This window comes from Numida meleagris, chromosome 9 (genome assembly GCF_002078875.1).
Source record: "Numida meleagris isolate 19003 breed g44 Domestic line chromosome 9, NumMel1.0, whole genome shotgun sequence".
Taxonomy (NCBI): Eukaryota; Metazoa; Chordata; class Aves; order Galliformes; family Numididae; genus Numida; species Numida meleagris.
The window spans coordinates 7,376,049-7,386,795 of record NC_034417.1 but is presented as its reverse complement, the minus strand read 5'-3'; the positions used below and the strand labels follow the sequence as shown (position 1 = coordinate 7,386,795).

Here is a 10,747-nt window from a genome sequence, read left to right as displayed (position 1 = left end):
AGCCCCGCCGGCGGCTGCGGGGGGGCACCCAGCGCGCGGCCCCGGGGGCGGGCGTCTCCCGCCCTGACTGGAAGCGCCGGTGGCGACGCGCGGGGCTCTCCGGGTGGTTTCTCGGCGCTGTCGCCGCGGTCATCCAAGTCACACCTCGTGCAGGTAATACTCCTCAGGTCACGGCCCGGCTGTGCCGAGGTTTTACGGCTTCTCCGCATAACGTCTAACACGACACGCGCTCAGGGCTCGATTCTCACCTCTCGGGCTGCAGCTCCGCGTTCTCGCAGCCGGCAGGTGGGCACACCCCGGGCGGAGGGCCCTCCTCGGGGCGGGGCTCCCTCACACAGGTGCGGCGCCGAGGAGAGCCCGGCAGCGCGCGCCCGGGGCGCGGGAACGCCCTGAGCCCGTGCGAGGTGCCAGGCGGGTCGGGAAACGCCTCGTGCCGCCCGTCCTGCCTTCCTAAACGGCTGTCAGCAGCGTTACAGGTGGAGTCCTCATCCTGGGCCAAAACTATTCAATAACTGTACCAAAAACCTCCCGAGCAAGGATTTATCCTCCCGTAAGCGGGATGGCGATGTCCATCCAGCTGTGCTGACACTCGTCATTTCACAGCGCTTTTCCAGAGCGCTCTGTTAGATGTGCGGTTGGCACTTTGCACAGAAGACCACTGGGGTAGGGGGTACGAAAGGAAATGCTGTTCGTAAAAAGGTTAATACATCAGCGTTACCATTGTTACAATCTTCCAGCTTTCGCATTTTGCAATTCTAACTAAATAAAGTCGTTCTGTTTTGATGTCAGTTTCTGCCTTTCCCTAGACATCATTTTTATTTGTCCACAGTCTTTGCAGCAATCTCAGCATGCGTGTACCTTGAAGTACAGCACACTGCTGATATTCTCATGAGATCTTCTGGTTAATTTTGTGTAATCTTGCTGAAGAGAAGTATGGCTTGTTATTAGCGAGGTGGGTGTGAGCTCGTCTATATCTGCAGGAGGACGTCTTAGCTGTGAAGAGATTTGCATTCTCTGTGATGAAGCTCGCTGTAGGCCTAGATGATTCTCCCAGGACTGCACAAGCTTTTGTGCAAGGCTGCCTTGTAATAGCGTGTAGACTGTAATTATGGATGTGCAGATTGATGTCACCAAGTCTGTAAGGGCTCCTAGGGGATGACTGTCTGCATCGGAAATGGGAGCAGGGAATTCAGATTTTAACCCAGTGCTCTAATTGCAAAAAAAATGGTCTGTTTTGCTGTTCATCCAAATTCAGTTTTAACTCGTGCTGATGATTTTAGCAAATAATCTGCGAGAATCCTGTTAGACCAGCTTTACACTTCTAAAGCTACATGCGAAATGGCTGAAGCAGTGTCTGAAAAGGAATTCATTCACTTGTTCAGGTGCCTACAGCAGCATCTCAAACATTCCAAAAGCCTGTGAAAACTCTCATTATCGCACACTGTTGACCACCTGATTGCCGTGCAGCTCATTAGTTGTCCTTAAGGTTAATTCATCATTTCTTCCACTCTAAGATTTGCATTAATTAATAAAACTCAGGGGTACTTAATAGCAGCTTCCTAGTACCTAAGTAGAGGTTACCAAGAGCAAGGCTCTTCGCTGAAGTGGGTAACAGCAGAATGAGACTCAATGGCCATAGACTGAAATGGGAGGTTCCAACAGGATATGAGGGGGGGAATATAGCATGGCTAAGCAAGGACAAGGAACAGAATAAATTATAGAATTATTTTCAAGACCCAGCTGGGCAAAGTCCAGAGCAGCCTGGCTTGTGCTTTTCACAGAAGGCTGGAGTCTAGGTCAAGTCTTCCTGAGGTCCCTTCTAACTTGAATGATTCTGTTACTCTGAATTAATGTTCTTCTTGACAATAACAAACCAAACAAAAAGCTCTTGCTTCCTGCTAGATTAGTGGGTTGTGAGCAAATACTATGTCATGCTTTATTACTTGCCTTGGCTATTGAAAATGGGAGGCTTTGGTGAGACAGCAGTAACTTCAATTGTGTGATGTGTTGGGCCTGAAAACATCACCAACTATAGGCAGAGGATATTGTTTTGGTGACTTCTAGGTTCCTTCCGAATTCATGCTAACCAGAAGGCTACTAAAAGAGGCTTTCTGTACAAAGTAGCAATAGGTAAAGGATGTTCTTTTGCTAATCATAGGCATAGCATATAAACATTCAGCACTGCACTACATTATCAGGAGAAAAATATCAATGAGACATGGATCCACAGCACAGAGTTAACATCTAAATGATTTTTACTACATCCTTCACGTGTATTTACTGCATATCTCAGGAGCAAATAGAATCGTGTAGAAGCCTGTTTTGATTGACAACACAGAAATGTATACAAATGTCCTAATGGAAAAAAAACACCTCAGAGAAATGTACTGACACTTAAGGAATTAAAAAGAGGAAAAAGTGAAAGAAGCATTCCATTTGATATTACAGGGGCCAGGATTTCATCTTGGAGGGAAAAAAAATAGGAAAGAAGAAAAGCACGATACCGGTAGGCAAAAAAAGCTGGAGGCTGACTGAACTGTCTAACCCTGCCACATCCAGTACCAGGGGCAAATATAAAACTCCTCAAATGTCACGCAAGTGATTAAGCATGCACAGCTTTAGCCCATCAGCTGATCACAGATTTCACACACAGGGAGACATGCACACAGACCTGAAGTCCAGCAGGCTCATGCAGAAGTGCAGTACAGTGCATCCAGCCTGAGTGGGTGGCGTCAGGGTTCAGCATGTGCACCTGTGCAGGTGTTGTGGCACATGGAAACAAAGCCGAATTGCCTGTGCCAGCCTGCCAGCATCAGTAGACTTGATCCTCCCTACCGATTATGAGAAGGGGGGAGAATAATTCATTCTTCTAGAAGCTCTTTTTCCTGTTATACAAATTAAAGTGCTAGTTCTACAAATTATACTTGCTTCACAATACTACTGCGACAAATACAACTGTTAAGGCTGGATGGAATTTCTGTCAGCCCTGAGAAAACATTAAAAATCTAGGTTTTTTTGTTACGCTAGTGATACGCCTCTTCCAGATTCATTTGCCTCATCTGCATTTTTTGGGGTAGTAAAACTAAACACATGCATGTTGAAACAAATATGCATTTTTCATGCTTTTATTATTTAGTTGGATATTTACCTATCTGGTATTGCCCTGGAAAGACAGGGGTTGTAACTGCAACTGAAATAGTTTGAGCACAAGTCATTGAAGCTATTCTGGTGCAAGCTGCTTGCCTACTGGTGAATGCTTCATCTGCTACAGTGCTGGAATCCAGGTCTCGCAAGCCCATTTCTTATTCATTTCTGCTTTCAATCAACAGAAATTAGGAACGTCTAAACTTATATATTAACCATTTATCTACATAATATAAAGTACAAATCACAATCTAATTAATTCAATTAATTGATTCAACTTTAATCTGAAATTAATAAAAAACTAGGGAAAAAAGTGCAAAAGATTGCTTTACAAGTTATTCTGTGAAAGAATGTAAGATTTTTTTGTTTGGTCCATTTCATTAATTTTATTCAATATAGTGCATGATATCTTCAAATCAATTACAAGGCTTGAGAAAGATCATGCCTTCATCTTATCGAGCTGACAATCACTGGCTGATAAAATACATCTTTCTAAACTTTCCAAAGCAATGTATTAGCGGGCTGATTAAAAAAATATCCAAGAAATGTGTGTGAATTGCACTCTAGTGTCATATCTATACTGGGACAAGATTTTTAATATTGAAAGCAAACTTTTGGGCAGTTCTTAAACTCAGCATGTCTAAAAAAATGCACTTTTTGAATGCACGCTTACCTTTTCAGCTTGCAGTTAAAACACAGCCATGTTCAAGCATTTCAGGAACAACAACTTCAGTGCACTCAGATACTCTTGCCAACAATACGTATGACTTGTAAAGTTCAAACCTACAATTTCTCCATCAGTTTTAAACCAAGATTTCATACCCCATGCATAAACATTAATAAATGCAGAACTTAAGCATTTAAACACCCGATTATTTAGTTTCATTATTGTATTTATATACCAAAGCACAATTTTTTTTTCAAGAAATCCAGTGGAGATATATGCATAAATCGGTGTGTATGTATAAAACCTCATTTGGTCTTCATGCCATCAAGGGACAGAAGATTTCTTTGTCCTTTTCCTCTAGGATAAATCGAATGGAAACTTGTTTGCCATATTATCCAGATAATACATTTTAAACACAGACAAATACATGTTTGACAAACCTTTGTGGGCTTCTCCACAAAATAGGTTATTACTCTACTCAAACAAGTGTTCTTGTCTTGAGCAATGAATAGTGAAGTGGGGACACTCTGTGGGGAAGTAAAAGAAATGCAATTTCATGCTCTTTCTGGATTATCATCTTGAATTCTTTACATTTTCCTGTTTATCACGATTTAACAAAAAGAAAGACAAGCATTTAATTCATGTGCTTACACAGTTCTCTTAAGAACCCCTTCTGGTTTTCTGCAAAGGCCATACTGATCTTTGCAATTATTGCTTATGAAACTGTCTTTGGATCCAGACTCTGACAATATCTTTGCTGAGGGTTACAAAGTTTGTGTGTGTATAAACATGAGAAAGCCTCATCCCAGGCTGTCCTACGCATCAGTGCATTTGTAAGTAGTTAAATTTAGGCAATGGCTCTGATGGGATTTCAAGTGTAGATTTGCCTAAGTGAAATTTTGCCATAAAGCTAAAGGAGTAGTAATGCTAACCCCAAAGCAAGCAGGAAATCTTGCAGAAAAACTCTCCAGTCTTAGTTTAGATGTGGGAGTACTCTCTCATGGCAGCCCTGTACCTCAGTATTAGCTGAGAGCTGGCTGCAGTGAGAGCCCTGAACACACACTGTACATCCTGACCTGTATCTGTCTGCATGCACTAGTGACTAGAGAGAATCTTCCTGGATATGCTGTCTCATTTCTCTTATACAATGCCACCAACTTTGTTATACAAAACCATATTCTTTTCATAAGGTGTCTTACCAAAACTCCAACATAGAGAAATGTATTTGTTTTTCTGCTTTTCATGCCTTTGGAAAGAACAGTTCACAGGATGCCCTCACACTGGTGCTCTCTCTGGGGTGGATCCATGAAGTCCTTGAATTTCAAGCACTAGGACTGCTTGTCTAATAAGAGTTAAGTAGATACGGAAACTGCAGCTCAGAGAATCAGGCAGAGTCACTGACAGATTGGCAAATCTTCCCTCAGTACCTCTGTAGAACTGTTCTGGATTACATACAACCTCCGTACACAGCACGGTTGCTCAAACCCAAGTTACAGATGGGTAAATAACATCTTTCTACACTAAGGAAGGGACAATCTGTTTGACTACAGCTATCTTATTACACTAGCGAAAGGGGCATGCAAAGGAATAGATTTAATCCATCGATTTGTGGTTCACTGTCTACAATTAAAAATGACAATTTTTAGTAGTGAGACAAAATACTGTTCCTCAGTTCATGGTCACAGAACTCCAAGTTGGATGTCGCAACTATCTCCTTTGGTATTACCGTACTAGTTTCTCTTTGGACAACTCTGTAGAGGGGTTGATTGGGTATATCTGATCTCTCTGAGAAGAATATGGATAGAGTGGCGAGAGTGGGCCAGATTTTATCAAGAACACATTTGTCAAAAGGAACAATTAATTTTGCTGCCTCCTCATATACTTGCCTTTCTCTCCATCCAGATCAGTAGTGAAGTTTTTCAACTGCTATTACGGTTCTAAGGAAATTAAGAGCAGGAGGCTTAGAAGCTGAATTAAATAGCAGGCATGACCAAATCTTAGTACAGAAGTGTCATTAATGTTTGTATTGGGTGAAGGTGGCAAAGTTTTGACAGTGGGGATGCTGTAGGGGTGGCCTCTGTGAGCAGAGACCAGGGGCTGTTGGTGTCAGGGCCAGTTCCTGGCAGCTCCCAAACAGATCCACCACAGGCCAGCAAGGAGCAGTTGCTCCACACTGGAGCAGTTTGTGAAGGACTGTATCCTGCCAGAGAGACCCAGTGCTAGAGCAGAACAAAAGCATGAGGAGGAAGGAGCAGCAGAGATGAAACTTGATAATTGCCCACAACCGCATCCCAGTGCAACACTCAGCAGAGGGAGATAGAAGAGCTGAGAATGAAGGAGTGAAGTTGAGCCCGGAAAGAAAAGGAGGGAGGGAAGGGTGTTTTTGGTTTTGTCTGTTTCTTACTATGCTACTCTGTTTTTAATTGGCAATAAATTAATCTTCCCCAAGTTGAGTGTTTTGCGCATAATGGCATTTGGCAAGCCATTTTCCAGGTTTTATCTTGATCCACGAACTTTACCATCTTATTTTCTACCCCTGTCCTGCTGAGGAGCAGGAGTGAAAGGGTGGTTTGCCGGGCACCTGGCAGCCAGCCACTGTTATTCCACTGCAATGATACCGACATTATTACAGTAAGAACTCATGTCTTTGCAGTAAATACCGAGCATTTCCACAGTTAGCAGGTAAACAAGGAAATGCTGGAAGACAATTGAGCGGACTGCTGCATGACATCGCGTGCTATGCCATTCACGTTGGCAGCTATAGCTTAGTCTTCATTTTTAAGGAAAATATTAACTGAAATATAGTAGCAAAAAACCTGAAAGCTACTTTGAACAAGCAACAATCTCCGAGTAATAGGAGATCTGCTGGGAAGAAGCAGAAACCGGCTACTGTCTGAATTTGTGGGTCTGTATACTATGAAAGAAAGGAAAATGCAACTAAAGCAACAAAAATCAAAATGAAAGAAAATATCTCACAAGCATACCTTTGTTAGAAAATGCAGTAAAAAAACACTATGAAATCTCAGAATTTTGCTGTCCTTTAGGAGGAGATTGTGAATTAAACTTAATTACCTCTTTTGTTTAGTGGGCAACAAAAATAAGGAAGAACACAAGAAAAGATAACTAAATATGCCTAAGCACAATGTGACCTAGTTACATAGATGCTGTACTCACCCATTACATCTGAGAGCAGCTTCCTTAATCCCCAGGCTTCACAGGAAATTCAGGATTTTGAGAAAAGAACGTGGAACTAATTATTTAAAATATATGTGTTATCTGTCCACAAACACCAGACTGGATTTAATTGCTTGACGTACATTATGTCTAGAGAGTACAATTTGAAATGTGAAACTTATAGACAGGCATGTTAGGGAGCTATACATCACAGTTTCTACAGGAATTCTGTCATTTTGTTAACTGCAACTTCAGGGCTGGGCTCTATTTTTTTTTTTTTTTTACCTAGCTGAGCTACAGAAGAGAAACATCATCACAAACCCCTAAAACCCTTTTGAACGCTATACCAAGTTGTGGAGTGCTCCTATTAAAAGACTGTTCCCAGTCAACCCAACTACACATAGCAACCTCATCACCTGAGCTGAAATTTCTAAATCATAGGACATGATGCAAGCCACCACACTTTGCTGGGTTCCAGGGTGTTTATCCATTTGTAACCAGTGCTCTAAAGCTAAGCATGGAGGCAGTCTAGGCTCACGTGTACTTCTGAGCCTTTAAAATTGCAGAAGTGGACTCCTGGGTTGTGCTTTAATGACTTTCAATGCGCAGACCCTCATCACTGATTTTATCTTACCATATGTAGATCACAAAGCTTGAGATGCAGTAGTAAAAACAAACAAAAATAAAGACCGAAAAAAAAAACCAAACCCACACACACAAAAGAAGAGGCTGCTTTCCTCCTTAATGTGTCCATTTTTCTGTAAAGTTTTGTATAAACCAGTATAGGAATTCTTTCCTCTTACAAGCCAGAGGTTGTCTTGCTTTTTGTTTTGAAGAATAATTTTAATTGAGATACTTTGCACGCAAGCTTAGAGTTGACTTCTTCCGTGAAGCTGGAAAGTTGATCTCAAGTGATTTCTTCTGCCTTGACTTTGTAGGTCTTGTGTTTTGTCTTGTGTTTTGGCTGGTAGAGACTAAGCAAGCTGTTTCTGACTTGTGAATTCTCAGAATCTATTTCAAAGAATGATGGTTGCCAAAATTCACGATATATTCTCTAATATAAAATAAGTATATTTTTATTTTACAGTCTGTTCTGTGAACTATCTTACTTGAAACTTAAATTGTGTAATCTAACGTAGGGAAGGCTGTGACGAAGCAGTCCAGTGGGATTATTTTAATCTAATATGACTGTAAACTGCAAAAAGTGAGGAGCCAGCATATCTTAAGCTCTGCCACTCATCCCTTGGTGATAGCTTTCAGCAAACCAGAGGAGTTATTTTCCTAGACCAACACACCAAAATCCAATTTGTTAATGGCCGTAGTGAGCTACAGCGTGAGCAACACTTCTCCTGCTTTCATGTGGTGCTACCGCCTCACAGCCCAGCCATAAATCTGCTGCTTAATTCATGAAAATCCTCTTCTCCCAGTATACTGCTATGCAGATAAATGAAAATTCAAAACCCTTCTATTAACATGACCTCTGCATAGTTCCAACTCTATTATAACTGTTTCCAGTTAAAGGGGAATCCAGTGTTTTGGGCACCAATTTCATACAAGGCAGAATTATAGGAACCCACCAAAATTCCCTTCCATCCTTCAGAATTGCAGATGATCATATTATTTAACGTTCCCTGTACCCAACTTGTGGCTTGGATCAACTTCATGTAATGCTCGAGTTGTCTCTCCACAGAAATTGAGGGACTTGGACAACCTTGCAGCACTGCCAGAACACCATCTCAACTCGTTCTTGTTGGCCAGATAGGGATTCATACCACATCTCACTGAAATACCCTATTGGCAGCTTGATTCAGGCTCTTCCAGGAGTAAGTGTCCCAAACTATTACTGCTGCCAGGACAGCAAGAGCAGAAATCTGCCAGACAGCAATGGGCACTCTTCACTCTTCCTCACAAACTTTTTGAGGCTCCTCAGACCTCTACTGCCAGCTAGAAATAACCCTAGCTTTTAGCAAGGCACTGCTAGATTCCTAGTTTTTGCATTTTCTGTATGTCTCAGTGGTGCATTCCTATGTAAATGGAAAGCTTTTTTGTTTGGTAGCTTTCTTGGTCAAATCTGTGCTTTGTTTACCTGGGGCTGTAGCATACTGGCATGTGTAGAGAGGCAGATTTAAATTCCATCCTCTTAATTCTGCAGGGTGGAAAATGTGAAGTCCCAGTACAGTAATTACAGAAAGGGTAGGACATTGCAATATAGACGTCCAGAGCATTATCACCTACAGCTTCCCTCTTACTGACAGAGGATACACTACTGTCTGGCACTGATCCTGAGACAATGATTGCAGACGAAAGGAAAATACATCCATAATACAGCCACAGAGCCTGCTTCTTAACAGAGACGTCACTTTTACCTGCTGTCTGAATTGAGCAGGATAGGGAGAGGAGTTCATCCATAAAGAACTGTTGCTCACCTGTTGCAGTGCAAAGGGTATCTCACGTACCTGATGTATTGCCACAGCTGCAGGTAGCATCCTTTCCCTCCCTACTCTGCTTTCCCACTTAATGAGGGCTGAGCAACCTGCAAAGCATGGCAGAAAGTTGGCTTTTGTATTCCAAAATATTGGTCCTTCTATCCAAAAACCAGATAAGCAAATACAGTAGACTGATGTCTCTGTTAAGCTAAACAAAGAAGTAGCAATGTTGGAATTTCAATTAATGAGGCCATTCAGTATAAGTGTCCCATTGAGCTCACCTACCCAAAGCTCAGATGTTTGGCTGGCGGCAGACAGCAGGCAGGTGATATGGCATCAGGTCACAGAACAATGTTTTGCTTTGAAGTTTTCTTTTGCAAACTCCTTGAAAAATAGGGCTTTATTATTTATTTACTGTAATGAAAATGAAGATTCTGGGCTGTAAAATGTACTAACCAGCAGTAACTTAATAAGGAAATGCAGGTGGTTCCCATTCTGACTGCAAGAATGACATCTCTGATGGACTATATTGGTAGAGCTTTCATACCACTGGACAGTTCAGAACTGATTGCTCTCCAATTGTTAGAATTTTTTTTTATATATTTTTAAATGTAATATATTTCCATTCGTAATTAACATCTATTCATTTTAACAAATACTCAGACTACTTTATAATTATCTTTTCAGCATGGGCCTAATTTTCTCAGTTATCTCTGAAGAATAATTTGTCAGTGTTCCTAAATTCAAACATAAGGAATAATGAATTTTGAATTAGAGTTTATTTTATAAATAGACACTACAGCTGGTGCTCTAATACTCCCAGGAATAAATGTCCTATAAGCTACCCAACTAGGCATAACTGTTCTATCGGCAAACTCTGCAGGTAAGAACAGCTGTGATTCATAAAGAAGCAATATGAGGCTTTTCAGATCTTCTTTCTCATCTGAGAGTTCAGAACAGAAGAAAGAAAGACGTCATAGACTACAGAATCCAGGGTGCTCAACTCATCAGCAGGAGGTGCTGCTAGTGGAAAGGTTCAGCCCCTGGCTGCAGGCAGCAGTTAGCAGCTGTCCCACTGGGAAATAGTCATCACTGGTGACTTGCTACTCGGTAGTAAACATCTGCTTGCTGGCACTTCCAAGAGGCATCAGTTCCCCAGCAATGTGTTTTCTTGAGTGCTGCCACCACCTCTCACAGCACACTCTGCTGAAATCCTCAGGTTGATACAAATCCCATTTGCAGTGATTGTGGAGCAGTACAGTATTTGCAAGATAAAGGAAAAACTATAGTATTAAAAAGAACAGAATGTTGAGTTCTGTAGCTGCTGTCTCAGGAA

General features: G+C 41.7%; 1 long non-coding RNA gene across 2 annotated transcripts in view; it reads left to right on the top strand.

The window, feature by feature from the left end:
- Positions 39 to 10,747, top strand: part of LOC110403572 — a 34,048-nt gene continuing 23,339 nt past the window's right edge. The window contains exon 1 of one of the 2 annotated variants that reach the window (XR_002441744.1): positions 39 to 153. This is a non-coding gene — a long non-coding RNA (uncharacterized LOC110403572). The remainder of the gene's footprint in view (positions 154 to 10,747) is intronic. The other variant, XR_002441742.1, reaches the window with a different exon arrangement.